Raw genomic sequence first — 8241 nt, forward strand, 5'->3', positions numbered from 1 at the left:
AAAACAATTACGTTATATATTGCTAGCTATGATATGTCTGTCTGGCTAACATCTATTATCTGGTACATGTGTGTTGGCGAAAATAGATTGATACGCGTCTGGATTATGAGTGATGTTCATTTTTATATTTTTCGGTTTTATTATGCCAGTTTTCCTATTTTTGATTTTTTTAGAACTTTATTACATGTATTCCCTTACCCTTTGTCGAGTTCATTTTTTTTCTAAATCATTGTTATTCCGTTATTCTTCATTTTGCTAACCCTATCAGGACCCTCAGATATAATTTAGCTTTATACACAATGTATTATAAAATGTATAACGCACCAATTCAATTTCAGATGATGTTGGGTTATTTTTCAAAACAAAGGCATTAAAAAAGACTTTTAACTTTTTAGCACCACATGATATACATTCGATTCAAACTTTGTAATTTTATAACAAAAACGACAACATACGAAATGCACACAAATATTAAACATTGTAGGAGGTAAAGTGAATACTCGGATTAAATGTGAAAATAATAGCAGAAATCATCATAACGATCATGAACATGTAAGATCTTTATTGTTATGAAAACTATTTGGTAACTATTATTTAAAACAAGCCAGTCATACTAATTAGATATTTTTTCATGTGTGTTCCTCTAGTGTAAAGTAGATCAAGGTAACAACAATTGTGAGCCAGAAGGAGCATTCCGTCTAGATCATCTTTTCCGGTAGATATACATATCATATGACCAGCTTTTTATTCTAAATATATTTCAACAATATAGGTGCAGGCGAGATACAATAAGAATGAATATGATCATTTTAAAACAGAAATTATCCTTTCAAATGTTTTTGTGTCTTCTGTGTTGTTTTGTTAAATAAAATATCTGAATTGTCATTACAAGGTTCCGTTTATTGCAAAACAGAAATGACTCACCAATAACAGTCAGCTGTTGTCTGTATAAGCGTGCATCACCAGAAATGCCACATTCATAGATTCCATCATCACTTTCTGTAATCTCATATATACTCAAGTGATATTCCCAAATTGTATGATTACCAGTTATATTTATTCTCTTGAGAAGATCTGATTGTAAAGTTGGATTTATTGCCGAATTTTGGGAATAAATTATATGACGAGTTCCAGATGTAGAATACCAGTGTAATGCTCTCGATTCTGTAGCAAGTCCTGGACACTCCAATTGTACCGTGGAACCCCTTCAGAGAAGACAATCCATGTGATAGTGCTGGAAAACGATATTGCTAAATGCATAATGTACCATTACAGCAAAAGCTTTTTGGTCGACAAATGAAACATGTTTTTAACCGATAATGCTTTCCAGATGGTAATTACTGTTTAATTGCATTTGGAGTGCACTAGCTAAAAAGATAGCGGTATTCATTTTCCTAAATTCCCAATTATACTTGCATTTTCTAAAAAAAAATCTTTTATGATAAAAACCAGGACAAATAGTTAAACAAAATATAAGTGCTGAATAATTTTTTTCAGAAATTGTGAAAAGGCCATCTGTGAAGAGAGTTTGTTTATAGTATCCATAACAATTGTTGTTTCATATAAAATGGATACCAATTTGAATCTTTTTCTAATAATTCTAAAGAAAATATTTCCATGTATAATTGTGTATAGATGTGGTATGATTACAAATGAGACAACTCTCCACAAAAGATCAAAATGACATAGAAACTAACAGCTAAAGGTCAAAGTACGACATTGAACAATGAGCAAAGTCCATACCACATAGTCAGCCATAAAAGGCCCCAAATCACATACATAAAACAGTTCAAAGGAGAAAACTTACGGCCTAATTTATGAACGAAAAAGTAACACATTAACTAACGACAACCATTGCATTCCAATCTCCTGAATTGAAACATGACATACATACGGAATGTGGCGGGGTTAAACATGCAAGCTAGATCCCTGTCTTCCACCTAACCTGGGACGGTGGTGTTATTATGAAATATAATAATTAACTATTTAAATCAGTTGAGAAAGGCTTAACTCATCAGATAGATGCAAATAGAAATACATATAACACAAAAATGCTACCGTAGCACGGTACTTGTACATCCACTCGACAAAAAGACATTTGGTACAGATCTGAGAGTCCTTGCAGTTACTGGGAGCTACTTTAAACCCATAACAATTAATTAAACAAAATCACGCCTCTAAGACTAAGACTAAATGAACTACTATTTAGTCAGCGTGAAGCAATGATATGGTTGGGTTGTGAATACCGACACTTATAATATACTTCTTCTCTTCCGTATATAATATCCAATACATGCCACAATTCTATTTCTCATTACAGGTAACTTAGGCAAAGGCCAGAGGCTTCTGACTTGCGACAGACGCAAACATGCTGCGGGGTTAAACATGTTTGTGAGTTCGCAACCCTCCCACTTTACCTCTAGCAAATGAAGAAAAGCAAATGCATAACAATACGCACATTAAAATTCAGTTCAAGAAAAGTCCGAGTCTGATGTCAGAAGATGAAACCAAAGAAAATTAAAAAAAAATTACACATAAATACCAACAGACTACTAGCAGTTAACTGACATGCCAGCTCCAGACTTCAATTAAACTGACTGAAAGATTATGATTTCATCATATGAACATCAGGCACAATCCTTCCCGTTAGGGGTTGAGTATCATACCATCATAACATATATGAGAAGAACATAACCCGTGTCATGCCAACAACTGTTTTTTGAATAATTGTGTTTAGTTCCGACGCAAAGACCCTGTAAGTGAATCAATATTAACGCCAAAATATGCAATTTTAAATGAACTGGAAACAGTATCGTAATTATATCCCTTCTTTATTAGTCTATTCAAAGGTTTTGTTAGTGTCTGAGGTGAATACTGACACCTTTGTGTTTTATAAAAAATATTTCCGATGACAAAATTTAGTAAATGTTTTGACTAGTTTGTGATATCGAAAACCCTGGTGTAATAATTTTTCAGTAATACATAAATTTCTCTCGTTAAAATCTAAAACATTGTTACAAACACGGACGAATCGTACAAGTTGAGATATATAAACACTGTAAGATGGTAAAAAGGGAACGTCACCATCTAAAAATGGATAATTAACGATAGGAAATGAAAAATCATCTCTTTTATCATAAATTTTAGTATTCAGCTTTCCGTTAGTGATATTGATATCAAGATCGAGGAAAGGGAAGTGGTCATTGTTAGTATTAGCTTTATTTAAAGGGGCACTAGCTACGAGATATATAAAAAATCTAAAGTAAGATTTTTTGTTGTTCAATCAATAATGAAAGTGAAAAAGTGAAATAATAATTCGCTTTAAGCAGCCAAAATGGTTTAACTTTGTCAAATTAAGCGATGAAATATAATAATCACTGTATCACTTGCAAGTGAATTAGTCGATCTCATTTAATCCGTATTCATGTGAACTTCAATTTAACCCCTCGCTAGAGATTGACAACGCATGCATTATACGTGTACAGGTTATTTAAAGAAAAAGAATGTCAACAATGAAAGTGAAACTACGGTAAATCATTTGATTACTGATTCGATCTATATAAAATCATTCTTATACGGTTAAAAACAATGAGACACATAAATTTTTAATCTATAAGATATAATCAAACAGACCTATAAAAATCCAATTGCACGTGTTGGTTTAATCTATTCATATCGTTATTTATGTTTACATCGCTTATATGGTCATCTAAGGTCAAATCAATAGTTAATTAGATGGCGTCTGGACTAACATACACACAAAACGAACCTACATATTATCTATACCATGCTCTGTATACTGTTCATTTTAGACTTTTGGTAGTCTGGATAAATGTTTTACATTGTTATAAATCAAATATGAGAATTTGAGTCAAATCGGTTACCATGAATTTGACAGCTAATGACCCTTTAAAGTAAGTTCAACAGGATAAATTTCATTAATATACATACTGAATCCGTCATTATTGAGAGCTAAAATATCATCCAAATATCTAAAAGTATTATTAAATTTGTCTATCAGATGTTGTTTCGATGGGTCTTTATAAAAAAGAAGATGTGGTATGATTGCCAATGAGACAACTATCCCACGAAAGACCAAAACTATACAAAAATTTACAACTATAGGTCACCGTACGGCCTTCAACAATGAGCAAACCCCATACCGCATAGTCAGCTATAAAAGGTCCCGATAAGACAATGTAAAACAATTCAAACGAGAAAACTAACGGCCTTATTTATGTAAAACAATGAACGAAAAACAAATATGTAACACATAAACAAACGACAACCACTGAATTACAGGCTCCTGACTTGGGATAGGCACATCATAAATAATTTTGCGGGGTTAACATGTTAGCGAGATCCCAACCCTCCCCCTAACCTTGGACAGTGGTATACCAGTACAACATAAGAACGAACTATAAAAATCAGCTGAAAGAGGCTTAACTCATCAGATAGAAAAAAATACAAGTGGACGTGGCCGGGTACTTATTTTTGTCATAAATTGTAACTCATAGCAATACAAAAACAGGTCCGCAATAAGAGGTGCACAGTTAGTCCCTATTGGTATTCCGATAACCTGACGACAAACGGAATCCTCAAAGCGAACAAAATATTATCTAGTAAAAATTCCAGGGCATAAATAGTATCAAAGCATGTCCAGTTGACATAGTTTTTTTGTTTATTGCTACTAAAAAATGACCTAAAAGAGTTTGAACATATATATTCACATTCTGACTTTTTAAATGCCCATTAAATTAGGTCTGTGGTTTTTTTTCTTAATGAGAATGTGGACAATGTGGTATACAGGGTAGAAAAATCAAAACTTTGAACAGATTCAAAATCACCAATATAAGCATGCAATTTATCAAGTACTTTCAACGAGTTCTTGACACTCCAAAAGTAATTAATTCTAACATGACGTGCTTCAAACGCTTTGAGTACACACCTGTGGTAAAATTTGAATATATTGCATGGGTTGTTCCGATCGTACGCCCACGTCATATGTTTTTTATGAATAAGTTTCGCGACGTCATAAAACGATGACGTTAGAATATGATATATTCAAGCCCCCATGATTTATTTCTTAATTAGATAACTCCTTCTACATAAACATCATTTTACCAATTCACACACTTCAAACATATATATATATATATCCTTTATTTGTGTATAAGGACATATTTGTATTGATTAATGATATATCTCTATGTATGCTTATTCTTTATTCTAACTTCTCTGTAACATTTGTTCTGTCATGGTTTAATGAGAAAATGTCTGGTCAAGTTAGATTAATGTAGAACTCTCTTTGCCACGATTGACAACCCCCGTAATGCCCTTTTGAAAGACTATTTATCACTCTGGATGAACTACATGTACTTACACCAACTCGTCTTATCTTTTTTGTTCATCCTTTTGTTTTGAATTATTTCTAAAGGAACTATTAAAACTAAAGTTTTGAATTTAAAGATAAAATCAAGACAACTAACAGTTTCGTTACACATCTACAATCAGTCAATCAATCTATTCCGTTTTATTACTTCTTTGCAAATATATCTATAATTACTGTATATATATTTAATTTTTTATTTTCATTTTAAACGTATAAACAATATCTGAACAAACATAGCTTGTATCAGTTATTATTGTTATAAATGTGACAATGCAAAATTATTTGTAAATCTTTATGTGAACAAGACTTACTTGATATAGTTATGCTAAAGATGATTCTGATCAAATTGCTACAATTCGACATGTTTTTTTCAATTGTTGTAAACTTCCGTATTGACACCGTATGTATTTAAAAGTACTTATATGTGTTGAAGACAATGGGCAACTAATATTTAGAAGGAAGTTCTATTGTAAATGTGAAATGTATTGAAAAATTATATAAAAACTAAAAAAATTGTAAAAGTATCATGTTTTACATATTTAAATTTAAGATACTGAAAGTGACATTTTGGAAATATATAGCAGATATATTGCGTTCTATATTAGTCATGGAGATGCGGATTCAAATAGACGGTAGAAAACGTATTGAATGAACAAAATTACTAAACAAATGAACGAAAACTAAATGAAAGAATAGAATATTAGAATTAATTCTTGCCCAGGGTAATCAAGTACAGTTATATATTTCTACAAAAAAAGTGAATTGTTTTGCATAAAAGACGTAATATTGGGTTGAGAATTAGATGATGCATGTCATCTATACGAAACATATGGAAAATATGCCATCCGACTATATAATAATATGTTGAACAGACACATATATTATAACTATGTTGAACAGACACATATATTATAACTATGTTGAACAGACACATATATTATAACATTTAAAATGGAAAGTATAAATATAGGCATTCAGAGGGAAAAGATAAATATGTGTTCTAGATGTGAAAGTAAAAAGGTCAATTTTGAGGATAAATCAAGATTGTTAGAAACAATTGTAAAATACTTTACAGTTCTATAAGTGCAATCGTTGTTAATGAATCACAGCAGAACACTTTATCAAAGCCAAAATGAGACTGATAGGTATTACCATAGAAAATCGTGATTTAAAGTTAACTAACAAGGATATGGTGGGGGATAAACTGACTACACAGAATGTTACATCCAAAAAGATGAGCAAAAATCTTTAACTTTATGGAGAATTTACATTCATAAAAAGGCCAAGTAAATATATTAATTTACAATTATTACGTACTTGTATTTGATTGACATTATATATAGTACTAATACAAATGGTCTAGCGTAAATATAAATTTTAATCCTGGTGTCTATGATCAGTTTATTTGCAACCACTGGGTCGATGCCACTTCTGGTGGAGATTTATTTCCCGAGGCTATCACCAGCCCAGTAGTTAGCACTTCTGTGATGACTCGAGTTATCATTAATACGTTCATAATCATAGATTAACTGTAAACAAATATTTGAACTTTTGAAAAACTAAGGCGTTTCTACCTCAGAAATAGATTGCCTTAGCTTTATCTGGCATAACTTTTAGGAAATTTTGGTCCTCAATGTACTTCAACTCCGTACTCTGTTTTGCCTTTAAAACATGTTTTTGATTCGAGCGTCTCTGTTGCGTCTTTTGTAGACGAAACGTGCGTCTGGTGTAAATATAAAATTTCAATCCTGGTATCTATGATGAGTTTAGTTGGTATTAGATGAAAATTTCGATATGGCTCTTCAGTGATTCGCGAGTGAAAAACAAAATATACTTTAAAGATTAAGAGCTAATAAGCCAAAAAGGACAAATGTATAAAATAATCTGAAGGATTCTAAGTGGGGAAATGTGAGTGGGTTTTTTTACTGCGTTTTATCGACTCTTGCTTAGCAAAAGTTGTACTCGACTCTCCTTTTACGTTGAATCTAATGTCCATTCTTTTGATGTTTTACAAAAAATAGACATGTTTTGTTACAACCACAATCGATTACGGGGTATTTCGTTTTGAAAATTTTTCCTTGGTTTTAACAAGGATTTGTATAGTAAGAAGGATTGGAGTCTCGCAGTTTATCGTAATCTCTTCCGCGGCGAGACTGTGCTACTCGCCACTACTACTACATTTTGAACTCGTCACTTACGATATCGGAACGTGATTTTTTTTGTACACATGTATGTTATTTTCTTTTTTTTTGTCACGTATAGACAATATTGTAATGGTAAAGGACTTTATTCATTCTTAAATATAATAGTTATTGATAACCACTCAATTTTCAATTGACAAAAAAAGCGTAATTTTAGTGTTTTATTTGATGAACATGGTAATGCAATGTGTATAACGACAGTTGACAATGTGTTTGTATGTAACTTCTGTAATTTTTTTTCGGTTAATTGCGATGAAAGCAAAATTCATTCTTGTACATGATGTCATTATAGCTATATGCGAATTTGCATCTTCGGTAACTACCAATCTCGGGGAAACAGGTGCAAAACTATTTTTGTGGCAAAAAAGAATTGAACACACATTTCAGGACGAATCTCTGCATTGCGTTGTATATACATGTCAGCGACTGATCATTATCATAAGATTGGGACAAGTACTGTAAAAGCGGGGGCCCACTGGTAAACCCTATAAAACTGCCTATGCATGTTACTGTAGCCGGTTCCAATCATCATAAACATGGTAAAGGCATTAAGGAAAAATAAGTCCGTGTGTACTGTTATAAATTATCAACTGCAAGCAATTTTTTTAAATTGTACTTATAACATTACGTCTTTAAATGCACATTTCT

Source organism: Mytilus trossulus, chromosome 7 (genome assembly GCF_036588685.1).
Source record: "Mytilus trossulus isolate FHL-02 chromosome 7, PNRI_Mtr1.1.1.hap1, whole genome shotgun sequence".
NCBI classification, from domain to species: Eukaryota; Metazoa; Mollusca; class Bivalvia; order Mytilida; family Mytilidae; genus Mytilus; species Mytilus trossulus.